The 13997-nt window shown below is 47.0% G+C and overlaps 1 pseudogene; it reads left to right on the forward strand.

The window, feature by feature from the left end:
• The window catches only part of LOC119339564, a 13394-nt pseudogene extending 1460 nt beyond the window's left edge, over positions 1-11934 (forward strand).
• The last annotated feature ends 2063 nt before the right edge of the window (positions 11935-13997 follow it).

Raw genomic sequence — 13997 nt, forward strand, 5'->3', positions numbered from 1 at the left:
CGAGGGTCGTTGAGGAGTCGAGGGTTCGAGGGTTCTAGGGTCGAGGGTTCGAGGGTTCTAGGGTCGATGGTTCGAGGGTTCGAGGGTCGTCAAGGGGCCGAGGGTTCGAGGGTCGAGGGTCGTCGAGGGGTCGAGGATCGCCAAGGGGTCAAGAGGTTGCCTAGTGTGGAAGTATTGAAGAAATCCATGGCTTCATCATTAGCCGGAAGTAACCGGGGCATGATGGTACGAAGTTCTTCAAAGATATTCCGGAACGGAGTCCCGGATAGGATAATCCGCCTTTTGGTACAAATTTCAGCAAAGGCCTTCCAAATAGCGATATTTGGAAGTCTCTTGCTGTACTTTGTACCAAAAAGCGAATTATCCTATCTGGGATTCCGTTCCAGAATAACTTTGGAGAGCTTTGTACCATCATGCGCTGTTACTTTCGCCTAATGATGAAGACATGGTTTTGTTGAATCCTTTGACACTAGACCCTAGAAGCACTGCCGAGGCCACCCAAATTTACCAAGTTAAAAGAGCGTTATCGTCAAGGCCGCCCCGAACCCTTTAAGCATTGTCGAGGCCACCCCAAACCATAGAGAAGCGTCGAGGCCATTAATTAATATAATTCCTTGTTGTGATTAGCTATAGCTAGGTCTACGTTTGCCACTAATATATCCATCTGTCATGTTTGTATAATAATTGTCATGTTGTAATATTTGCAGAAACTATGGAGCACGGTCGAGACGAGGAAGCAGAACGGGTGTTGGGAAACTATGTCATGTCGTATCTCAATGAAACCAATGGTCTGGAAGGAGAGGGTGAAGCAGGCTACGGTTATCGAACAACGGAGGAGGAAAGACATGATTATGATGGCTCCGGTGACCGAATGCCGGTGCAAGGAGACCGTGATGACGGCTCCGGTGACCGAACAGCGTCCGGCCAGGTATATATATTAATTAAGCCTGTGTTGACTAGCTAATTGATGCATTCATTGTTTTGGCATCTACACATATTAACTCTCATCTTTCTTCTTTTTTCTAGCCCTCCGGATCAAGCACAACTTCGGTAAAGAGACGAGACCCGAAGAAAAAGTTGCGCTCGGATGAAAGGTTCACGATCACAGCAATCGCGCGCAATGGCCAACTGATTGAACCCCTCTGGACCAAGGACACATTTACTGCTCAGTGCGTGGTTCTTGTTAGGGACATGATCCCAATCAGCATCGAGCTATGGAATGAGCCTAAGAAGGAAGAGCTTCAAGTTTTTTTTTGTCGAAGATAGACAGAAAGAGGATCTTTGGAAAGTCCTGAAGGTAAATTTCACCCTACCGGAAGAGGAGGATCCGGAGAATCCAGTTATAGAGCCATTGATCAAGTCCTTTGCTCTCAAGAAGATGGCAGATCTATTCAGGAGGTGGAAGAATGAGCTGAAAGCAAAGTTTGTCGACAAAGAAAAGACACTAGAATTCATCGGCCGGTATGAGAAGCTCAGAGACAATGGGACGCATTTGTGGCCAATAAGACATCGGAGAGGAGTAAGAAGATGTCAGCGACAAACAAGATAACTGCTGCGACGAAGGAGCATCACCATCGCATGGGGTCAGGTGGCTACCTCAAAGCCCGGCCGTTGTGGGCCAAGGCTAAGAACGACCTGCTTGATAAAGGGGTCGAACCAGAGACATTGAACTGGCCAGACCGTTGCCGGACTTGGTTCTTCGGGGTTGGCGGAACCTTGGACCCTGTAACAGGGAAGTGCGTTTGGACGAGCGACCAACTGCGAATACCCATCACGAAGCTTCAGGACTATATCGCCGCAGCGCAAGAAGGGACGTTCGTTCCAGACAGAGAGAAGGACGAGCTCACAAAATCCTGAGCACCCTGGACGGACACGAGGCACGCCAGGCTCCGTTCTGTGGAAGGCTGGTTTTCCGGACGCAGGCGGTTACAAATGCCAAGAGAGGAGGAGGAAGGTGGAGCAGAGCAAACTGCAGGAGCTGCACGCAAGGGTACGAAAGCTAGAGGAACGAAAAGCAGTTCTAAGCAAGCGACCTACCGAAGCTACCCCGCCATCTCAGTGGAGAAGCAGCGTGGCTTCCACCGAGCTGCTTTAGCTGGAGCCTGTCTTCACGGCTCCTGCTAGCTACCCCGTGGATGCTATCACGGAGTCTCAACATTGCCACCTTATGACGCAATGGTAGAACTACAAAGTCAAGGCGGTTGTCGGCTCTGTTCGACTTCCTGAACCCGGCGCAACTTTTCACTGTCGTCCAATTCCAAAAGGATATGCTAGGGTGATGGTGGATGAAATAACGGAGGGATTTGAGGAGCTCGTGCTTGACCACCCTACCGATGAAGGGGAGACTCGGCTGGGTTCTGCTCTGAAGACTCCATGCCTATGGCGGAAGGAGCTCATCAACCTTCCAAACTGGACGCCTCCACCTCCTCCTCCTCCTCCGGCGAGTCAGGGCACTCCGCCTCCTCCTCCGCCTGCTCCTCCGGCGAGTGATCAGGGCACTCCGCCTCCTTCTCCGGCGCGTGGCGACACTCTGCCTCCTTCTCCGCCTGCGCCGGCACACTGGACCAGCCAGCCTCCTCCTTCTCCGCCTCGTCAGCAAGGGTGGAAGAGACCCGCCGCTGCTTCGGCTGCTCCAGCACGTCGTAGTCCTTCTCCTCTGCCTAGTAAGCAACAAAAGAAGACAGCCGCAGCCGCTCGGCCTGCTCCGGCGTCTAGCAGTACAGCAAGAGGCGGGACGCAATACAGATTCGGTCCATCTCTCAAGACTCCAGAGAAGTTACCATACGAGATGACCGAACAGGAAAACGCAGAGATCTGTAAAGCCCAAGTGAAGGACTACTCTGAAACGCAAAGAGCTAAGAGACATCCACCTCCAGAGGAGAAGATAGATCTGGTTAAAGCGAAGCGCACTTTGGATGCCCTGCAGTGACCACCACCGTCTTCGCCGCAAACCAACTATGAGCGCATTACTGAAAAGACATATAAGGAAGCGAAGTGGTCGTGAAGTACTTGCAGTGACAAAAGCTTACAAGAACGAAGAAGTGGGAAAAAAATTCCCCAGCTCGGCGAACAAGCGAACCAATCGTGCCCCCCGCTCAAGGTGTGTAGCGATATCGTCGCTAATCATCTGGGGCTTGCCCGTTACCAATCCTGCATATTACATGCACGACGACGATGCACATTTTGATATAATGGAGGTGGACGAATTTAAATACGAGTACGGGAAGCCTCTCGTCAAAGATGGAACTACTCTAACAACGCGAAGATTCCACGATTGATACATGGAAACCTGCAGAAAGTTTGGGAAGAAAATCGATACTTTGACACTGAAAGTTAAAGAGGATCAGCACGACCTCGTTGGAATTGAGGAGTTGTCTGTTCCATTTGAGGTGTTCTTCCAGTTCTTCAATCTAAAGGCCCTGGATAAATTAATGGTCACTTGCTACTGTCTGTAAGTACCACTTCTATCATTAAGTCTCTATATATAGCTCAGCTCTATCATTGCATATATATATAATTATCCTCACTATATTAAATGCAGAAAAGTTGAAATGTATGATATTGGGTTCATTAACACAAATCTCATAGATGAATATACGGTTACATTTCATGCCAAAGAAACCGAGGACAACTTGCTACGATCGTTGGTAATAAATCAAAACAAAGATACAATACTCTTTCCTTACAACTTCAAGTGAGTGTTACTGTCTTGTGCATATTCGGTTTCCCTTAATTATTACTCGAGGTTATAGTAATTAATTTAATTGATGAGTTATGCATGCGTGCGCAGGTTCCACTATATTTTCCTAGAGATTAAGCTTGAGCAGGGACTAGTAAACGTCTTAGACTCGAGACGAAAAGATCCCGAGGACTATGCGGACATGTCTAAAATGCTACCCTGTAGAAAGATAGAAGTAGCCTGTCCTCGGTGAGCTCTAGCCCCAACGCTACATCAATCCAATTGATATGCGCCTTGTACAAAATCTATAGCAACCACACACGCATGAATCATGAGTTTCACGGTTGGCCCCGTAGATCCTCGGGTTGACCTCAGGCTCGATGGGGATGCGGGACGCACCATGGCCCCCGGCTCGAGCGGTCGCGTCGAGCAGATGGGCGAACAAGAGGGAGGAGAATGTGGGGTCTCGGATCCAGGGCGGCGGGGATGTGCAGATCCGGCATCGATGCAGATGGAGAGGAGGCCCAACGTGGAGGTGGTCGACTGGGCCGAGCTTGACCCATGGCGGGTGAAAGAACATTCGGTGCCCCCATGTTTGGTTTTGGTAATTAATGACAATCTCTATGGACTAATGGTTGCCTTGAGTTATATTTGAAGGGTTGGTCCATAGGCTTTTCTTGGAGTCCATTTGTTGGTTTCAAGGAGAGTTTGTGATGACCAAGGTGCTATTAAGGAATTATCCAAAGTTTGGTCTTGTGAGGGTTGAGCTTATTGCAAGCATGTCTTGAAGAAGAAGAGTGTGTGATCATTCATGTTTACCTTCAAGACATCATCCAAAAGAAGAGAGTTGGAAAGATTCAAGGTTGGTCAAGACTAAGTCAAAGAGTGAATCAAGTTGATCAACACACAAAGCATAGAAGATGTACCGAGAGGGATCAAGCGATCCCATGGTATGGTAAGCATTGTCAATTACGCTTTGTGTACTAACCCATGGTCTTCGTGAGAGTTCTTTGTGGGGTTAGGTTGTGGTGTGCAAGTTCAAGTAGGGTCATCACAAAGAGATCATATGCTTGAAGCTTGCCATCCATTGTGGTGTCAATGGACTTGTGAAGATGTGCCGAAGAATGGCTCACCCATATTGGAGTATGGGGGAGCAATCATCTAGTCTTCATCGACCCAACGCGATCAAGAAAGGTGGTCCATCTTTAGGAGGACAAGTTCGTCATCATCTATCTCAAGTGGAATTTGTGCAAGACAAAGGTTTGCCCTTGATAGGTTTTCTATTTTACCGGTCTCATGGTGGTAGTTGGGAACCCGGGTTTTAGGATCGATTGCCGTACTATCAAGGGGGGCTCTCGATGAGTAGCTTTATCGTATCATGAGTAGAGAGCTCAAACCATTGCATCCTTGCATCTTCTTTCTTGGTTCTTGTTTGATGCTCTTTGTGAGTTTTGGAGCTTATGGTCATCTTGATGACAAGCTCAAGTTCATCGAAAATGGAGTTCACATGCATCTTCTATGATGTTTTCGATGTTGGAGGTTCTGTCGGTTCTTCTCTGTTGGAGGTTTCTCTCCTCTTTTTGTTAGGCATACCTCCCCTGCCTCTTCTTACTATAACCACTCGCTATTTTGATGCTACTCGTTGTCTTGTATCCAACGAGCTTGAGTTTGCTCAATTCTGAGCTCATTTGCAGAAGTTATGGCAGTTCTAGTTTTCCTTGGAGTGTACTTGTTTTCGTGGTTTTGGCATAAGGTTGGCGCCAGCAGTAGTACTGCTGGACCGGAGCGGCAGTACCGCATATCGCCACAAGCATTAGTACCGCTGTCCCACAGCGGTAGTACCGCCCATGGCCATAAGCGGTAGTACGGCCCCGGTTCCGCGCTGGTACCGCCTCAACTCGAGACGTTGTTTTCTCTTGTCGGGTTCAGTGGCAGTAGTAGCAGCAGTAGGAGCGGTAGTACCGCTCGTGTGCGGTAGTACCACGGCTACCACCGCCCTTAGTACCGCTGGGCCAACGGTAGTACCGCTGGCTCCAGCGGTAGTGCCGCTCATACGGCTCTGCCTCGCCCTCTGTTTTGCTCCGCTCTCTGTGTTCTACCGCCCGGGCGGTAGTACCGCTCCCCTGAGCGGTAGTACCGCTCGTGCGCGGTCTGAGCACATAACGGTTGGATTCGGGAGCTCCTATAAAAGGGGGTCTTCTTCCTCATTCAACCTTATCTCTTGAGCTCGTGTTCTTCCCCATTGTTGACCTTCTTCGAGCTTGCTAACTCTCAATCCCTCCATGGATTCTTGCTAGTTTTTGGGGGAAAAGAGAGAGGAGATCTAGATCCACATTTCCACCAATCACTTTCTCCTCTATGTGAGGGGAACCCTTTGGATCTAGATCTTGGAGTTCTTTGTGTTCTCTTCTTCGTTCTTCCTCTCATTTTCCTCCCTAGCATTAGTTGCTTAGGTGGGATTTGGGAGAGAAGGACTTGGGCACTCCGTGTGCCCTTGCCATTGCATTTGGTGCATCGATTTGAGTTCTCCGCGGTGATACGTGGAAGTTACAAGTTGAGAAGCTTATTACTCTTGGGTGCTTGGTACCCTTGAGCTTGTTCCTCTTGGGTGCTTGGGCGCCCTAGACGGTTGGTGGTGTTCGGAGCTCAATCATTATGGTGTAAAGCTCTGGGCAAGCGTCGGAGTCTCTAATTAGGTTGTGGAGATCGCCCCGAGCAATTTGACGGGTACCGGTGACCGCCCCCAAGGGTTGCCAAAGTGTACGGGTTCGGTGACCGCCCCCAAGGGTTGCCATTTGTACGGGTTTGGTGACCGCCCTCAAGGGTCCCTTAGTGGAATCATGGTATCTTGCATTGTGCGAGGGCGTGAGGAGATTATGGTGGCCCTAGTGGCTTCTTGGGGAGCATTGTGCCTCCACACCGCTCCAAACGGAGATTAGCATCCGCAAGGGTGTGAACTTCGGGATACATCGTCGTCTCCGCGTGCCTCGGTTATCTCTTACCCGAGCCCTTTACTTATGCACTTTACTTGATAGCCATATTGTTTCTTGTCATATATCTTGCTATCACCTAGTAGTTTATCTTGCTTAGCATAAGTTGTTGGTGCACATAGGTGAGCCCAGTTGTTGTAGGTTTTGTGCTTGACAAATTAACCGCTAGGTTTATTCCGCATTTGTTCAAGCCTAAACCGTAATTATTTTAAAGCGCCTATTCACCCCCCCCCCTCTAGGCGACATCCACGATCTTTCAACCGGGACCATCCATGGTGGCAACCTGTGTGGAGGAGTGAGAAGGAAGAGAGAGAAGGGAAGGCAAGAGGGAACCGGCGTGACTTGGATCCTGGTCGCCGGCGAGACGGCTCGTCAGCGGAGAGTGCCGGACGGAAGGGGATTAGTTGTTTTCCTTTTCTGAAGAGAGGCAACTACTGAATTGAGACAACTACAATTGTTTTTGTCGGCTAGCACGGCCGCTCATTTCGGTTAGATAGTGCGCGCGCATTTTTTAGATTTTAGGAAAAATAAAATCGATGCTCCAAAAGTGTTTTTTGAAAGCATTTTTGAGTGCTGATTGTTTTTGCCACGAATGCCATTTCATGATGAAACTTTGTAGGCACTCAAAACATTTGTCAAAGTTCATAAAAAAAATCATATTTCCTTTTGATTTTCTTTCAATATTTTTGGATTTTGCTATTTATCATGAGCTCAAATGAGCCCGCGAGCAAAAGATGATTTTTGCCCTCGATGCTACTTTACTACATTCTTTGGTAGCAATAATATGAATGTATTGAAATCTTTTGAATATGCCTTTATAGAATGCTCTTTTTAAGAGTCTACTTAAACGCCTATGCATTGGACATGCCTTAATAGGGTAAAAGCCCGCTGGGACGCAGGTTTCGGGGCCCATTGCCATCTTGACCTGCACCTCCTCTAGATCAGAAAGTAAGAGCATCTCCAACAGCCGCGCTAAGCGCCGCGCGCAAAAAACTTGTTTGCCGCGCGCGCTTTGGCTGGTTTAGCGCGGCCGCCAGCGCTGGCTCCAGCAGCCGCACTATAATGCAGCGCGCGCGCGCCGCTCCAGCAGCGCGCAAAAATACAGCGCGCGCGCGCCGCACAAACCACATATACATTTCAAAGAAGAAGAGCAAAAATGATCAAACAAACAAAATAAATCAACAATAAATAGTTCAATTTTGTTATTATTACAACTCAAACAAATAGTTTATCGTTCAGTACAACAAATAATGCAATAAACACAACAAATAGTTCACGAACAATACAATGTCGAATGCAGAAATCATCATGCTCTTTGTCGTCCATACCATGCCCACCACTCTTCAATCAGATCATTCTGAAGTTCATTGTGCGTTGTGGAACGCTGAATGGCATGATAGGAGGCAATAAAACGGGCTACCCTTTCAGCCCTCCATCGCACTCGCACGGGATGTCCCAAGAGTTCATACTGTGAGTAGTCTAAATCTTGGCCACACTCATTCTCGATGATCATGTTGTGCATGATCACACAAGCGTGCATGATGTACCAAAGCATTTTTTGATCCCAAAATCTAGCCTGTACTCTCACAATAGAAAATTGGGCTTGCAAAATCCTAAATGCTCTCTCCACATCTTTTCTAGCCGCCGCCTGAGCATTGTGGAAATCAAGATATTTCTTACCTTCCGGCTTTTTCAACGGCTTCGCGAAGGTTTGCCACTTTGGATAGATGCCATCCGCTAGATAATAGCCATAATTGTACGTACGGCCATTTGCTACGAACTGCACAGGTGGCAACTCACGTTTGTAATCTTATTCATCAGTGGTGACCGGTTGACAACATTTATGTCATTCAAAGATCCAGGCATTCCAAAGAATGCATGCCAAATCCAAGTCTCCTGATCGGCCACCGCTTCAAGGATTATAGTGGAAACCTTTTTTTGGCCATGGAATTGCCCATGCCATGCCTTTGGACAATTCTTCCAACTCCAATGCATGCAATCTATTGAGCCAAGCATGCCCGGAAAGCCGCGAGCGCTGTTCATCGCCAATAGCCTTGCGGCGTCTTCAGCAGTGGGAGATGTCAAATACTCCTCGCTAAACACTTGCACAATTCCCACTGCAAAGCGCTTGACACACATGATGGCTTGGCTCTCACCCATAGCCAAGTGATCATCAACTAGATCAGCCGGGATACCGTATGCCAACATACGCAAAGCGGCTGTCACCTTCAGAAAGGTGCTATGCCCGAGCTCTCCGGCGGCATTCCTTCTTTGCTGGAAAAACCGGTCATGGCTCGCTAGTTTCTCTGCAATGCGCCTGAACAAGTCGGTGCTTATCCTAAACCGGCGACGAAAATACGACTCCAGGTATGTGGGATTCTCCATGAAATAGTTCTTCATCAATCTGTTATGGACATCAATCATATCTCTCCAAATTTTCTCCCGACCCATAACCGAACCACCGTGCTTCGGTTTTTTATTGATATGCATAGCTAGGATCATTGCAAGATCCTCTTCCTCTTCCATATCAAATTCTTCTTCGGAAGAATCATACGACGAACTCATCTACAATGTTCAATACTATACTATAAAAACTACAATTCAAAACATGCACCAAATTCATGAAGTTTGAGCAATACATACCTTGTAGGCGTTTTGTCGAACACCTTACGGGCGCGGCGCGGCAGCGAGCGCTCGGGCGTTGTTCCTCGGACGACGGAGGCGCGCGAGCGCCGGCGGAACTAGGAGGGGATGGGGCGGAAGCGCGGCGGCGCGGGGATAGGCCGGGGAAGCGCCTGAACGGTCCCCGGGGGCGCGGTCGGCGGCGGCGGCGCGGCCGGATAGGGGTGGAAGTGGGAGAGGAAGTGCGAGAGCGAGCACTCGAGTGTGCCGCGCGCTGCAGCGGGCGCCCCAAATACACCGCGTGGGATGGCGTTTTCGACAGCGCGCCCAACTCGTTATAGCGCGCGCGCCGTTTTTGCGCGCCCGCTGGAGCGACCCACCGCGTTGCGCGCGCGCTAAAACCGACTAATTTGCGGCGCGGCCCTAGTTTAGCGCGGGTTGTTGGAGATGCTCTAAGCTTCGCTAGCATCCTCTCCTCTCCCCTCCCCTCCCATCTCCTCTCCGGTGGGTGTTTTTGACAGATCGACCGATCTGCGGGCGCGGAGTTCCTGTATCCATTAACTAACCTGTGGACCTCCCCTCACTGCAGCAGCCCATGGAAGATGCGGCGGGGGGCAGATCCGAGCACCACCACGGCGTCGCGGACGCGCCGTCCTTCCGGATGGAGGACCTGCCTGCGGTAACTACTCACATTCCGCCAGTTCCTCTCTTTTTTTCTCTCCTAATCTTCCTTACATTACAGCAAGGGAAATAAAATCGTTGCTTGATGTGATGCATCTGTGTCTCCACGAACCATGGATCTGGAACTCTGGGGCAAAATGTGAGGCTCGATATATATTTAGGGCTTCTCGCCTAAACTGTTATCTGCATAAATAGGAACATCAGCTCCGCTTCAACTGTTGTTCATAGTGGGGCTCGATGTTTTAGGTTCCTTGCTCATAGTAGGAACACCATCTTGCTTGAAAAGATCACGAAGCACGCAGTGAATCTACTGTAAAAGAAATTACAGCTCCCGTCTGCTGCGATTTCTCTTTCAAATACATGCGCTTCAGCCCATTGTGTCTACCAGTTAGAAACTCAGGTCCTTTCTTGTCGCATGAGATTCGGACTCTTATAATCTCACGTCTGCCACTGAAAGAGGCTGTGAGGACAAGCATCGTTTCAACAAGTTGGAGAATGCTCTGGACATTCCACTGTAATCTATGTTTCGACGGCCCCAATGTTCCTGATTCTTCTGACGCCAATGATGACACCGACGATGAGTTTACTTATCTGGATTATGACACCGATGATGAGTTTCCTCATCAGGATAGTACCAAAATGACACGACCAAAGTTCATTGAGATCGTAAATTGGGTTGTCCGGTGTTTCTATAAAGCCACACTCAGGAATATGTGGCTTTACAATACTCAGAAGGCTTCTTCTGGAATGTGTTCAGATATTTGGGGATTTTCTTGGCTTGCTTGCAAAGTGTTCAGCACTTGAGGACTTACAGATCATTGGCTGCTATGGTGTTACTAATTTAAGCATACCACACAAACTCGATAAGCTTCAGCATTTGGTAATTGATAATGATAGTACAATGGGTATCGAGATAGTTGACTTTCATGCTGCGGTCTTGCTCATTTTGAGTACATAGGGCGAGTGATCCCCATAGTGCTTCATGGTTGCTCAAAACTAGAGAAGGCAAAAATAATGTTTAAGGGAACTAAAGCGCTGGCACGTGCATTCACTGCAGTTCCAAGCATTTTGCCAGTGAAGACACTAAATGTGCAGGCTTTCATAACAGAATATGCACAGGTTAGTTTTTTTTTTTTTGCTCACTTCATAGTTCTTCAAAGTTGGTCAGCATCATCTTATTTGTTCGGGTCATGTTTCAGTTGCAGAAGCTGCCAACAAGACCACAGGGAATGTTTATGCATTTGAGGCATATGACTTGTCAATTAACTCTCTACTCCAGCGATCGAAATGCCGATAATGGAGTTCTTCAACTGGCCCATTGTTTGGATGCTGCACCTGGACTGGAGACATTGCACTTGCATGTGAGTGCCATTTTATTTATCTATAAAGATTAATATATGAACCTTCCAGAAAGAACTGTACTTTGGTTAGTTTGTCCGAATAATTGCAAGCTTCCAATGCAGATGTGTTATCATAATTTGAATGGTTACTGCAGTAGTGAGGTGGTGAGCATGCGCCCACATGGTAATCTCAAGATGGTCTTCATGAGCGGGTTTCACTGTTACAAAACTCAGATTGAGCTGGCGTGCTGTATCTTAGGAAATGCTTGTGTTCTTGAGCAGCTGACAATAGAACCAAGGGTGATCTTAGGAAATGCTCGTGTTCTTAAGCAGCTGACAATAGAACCAAGGGTCACAGACTCAGTACATCTGATTGATTGTCCCGACTGGAATACTGGCCTCAAAAGAATTTTACAAAGGGTCTGTGAGTGGGCACAGATCACCTCGGAGCGCTTCGGTAAGGTGATCATTGTCTTAGGGGCCCTCTTCACAGTGAGTAAACCAATCCTTTTCCCATCTATGTTCTAGTATTAGTAATCTTTGGTAGTCTGCAGTCTGTTGTGTGCAGCATTTCAGTGTAGCTAAGAGAAATTTGTTCATTCACGTAATGCTTCTGCAGTGACTGTTGGTTACTATTCATGGTTTTGCGGCTTTGCCCCTCTTTTAGAGGAGAAAAAAAGCAATTAATTCATTTGTTTCCAATGCATCTGCTCCTATACCTTTCTTTCGCATCACGCCTTGCTTTAACCTGAAATATCCTGGTGCGCTATTGTTAGAGGTTCTGAAATATCCTGAGTCATGCAAATTCAAATAAACCTGCATCCCTATATGTTCATGTACAGTTGTACATTTGCCAACTCTTGAAAGAAGTAAAGCTGTAATGGGAGCTCCCTGGTAACAAAACTTATACCACAAAATCTATGTATTGTTGGCTTCCAAGCCCCATTATTTAGTCAAACTCTGGAGGTTAACAATCCCTTTGAAGATCAGGGTTTTTACATGGCAAGTTTTCCATGATAGAATGCCTACAAGAGAACAAATACTTCATAGACATGGGCCTACAGATGGCAAGTGTCCCATGTGTGAAGAAACCCAAATAACTGATCGTCTTTTCTTTTGCCGTCTCGTTGCTATTGTGGCCTAATCTTTTGTTGGGGAATTTTGGGTTGGAATTGGGGCCCTCTATCAATCCAAGATATGATTACTTGGCTGAAACATGAGGCAAACGGGAGCATCTATTATATTTGATTTTGGGATTACCGTGGTTTGGTGAGCTCTTTGGAACATCCGAAAGGATGTACAATTGTACTTAATCAGCGACACTTAATATGGATCAGAGGGAGTAATAATTTTTTAGCGCCCGAGGCTATCAAGCATCCAACTGAGGCTATCTTTCACATGTCACTTTTCCTGCAGAAATGGAGCCTTCTTTGGCACGGCAAGAAGCAGTATTTCTTCAGCGCAATCATTAGCGAGTGCTGTCAATGATAACCTGCAGATTATTAGTGGGATGCTTTGTTGCTCAGATTCTGTAATCACTAATGTCTGTTTAACCTTCACCGTATCCTGAATTTCTGATTCTATGTTTGTCTGTTAGGGAGTCTTGAACTATGTTCTCTTCACTTTGATTGTTCATATGTACTAACCCCCTCCCCCTTGGTTCATTTTCCGGGTGACAAATGGAATACCTTTTCAAAGTATATGCATATTGAATCTTCGAGCCGTAGAAAACATGTGCACAAATTTTGTGACATGACATCTTACCGCTCCACTGCCCCCGCAATTCAGTTCGACATTGCGATGAATTTGTGGTCTGTTTGAGCGAGTGCCAACAAAAATCCTGGGGTAGCCCTGCAGCATATTTTGCTGATCACCAGGTTCAGTGTGTCAGAAAACACCTGAAAGATGAGGAGGATGAGGGCGACGATGATGGCCGGGCCTGGCCGCAAATGGATCCACGTCCCCTGAAGAGAACACGTTTGGTGGGTAGGTGGCACTGGTCGGCGGCGACGCTGGATCCTGACCGGGTTTCGGCTCCTGATCCACAATGATGGAAATGGTAAGCCAGTTACACTGTCATGTTCACAAGGTGAGGCACCAAATCTAAATTTTAACTGTAACCAGGGGCTTTTTTTGTCTGTGACAACCAATGTTTGAAAATATTTGAGGTTACGTCAGAGGCCTTTCTTGTCTGTGTACGGTTCAATTTCTTCGATCCAGTGTAATTTGTTTATTTAATACTTGATACATCCATATTTAAAACAAATCTAAGACAAGAATTTTGGGACGGAGTGAGTATATGAAGTCAGGTCATTTCCCGAAAACAAGTTATGAACTGAACCTGGTGTATTACCACTGTGCTAGACACTCACTCTCGGATCTACAAGTCCATTCCAAACAAATTGACTTTCCCAGTTATTTAATCCTAATCAATAATGTACCTACGTTCCAAAATATAAGATGTATTTTTAGAAAAACTTTACTGTGTTTTTAAATTTCATACAGTAAATTATCAGCGTCTATAATATAAAAATATAAAACAATGCACATATATACATTTCTTGACTTGTATTACCGTTATCGACATTATTTCCATATATAAACTTGATCAAATATCGAAAGGTTAGGGCAGACTATATGCATGTCACAGTCGATTTTTTCAGCATCCAAGGATTTTTCTTCATC

This window comes from Triticum dicoccoides, chromosome 7B (assembly GCF_002162155.2).
Source record: "Triticum dicoccoides isolate Atlit2015 ecotype Zavitan chromosome 7B, WEW_v2.0, whole genome shotgun sequence".
NCBI lineage: Eukaryota > Viridiplantae > Streptophyta > Magnoliopsida > Poales > Poaceae > Triticum > Triticum dicoccoides.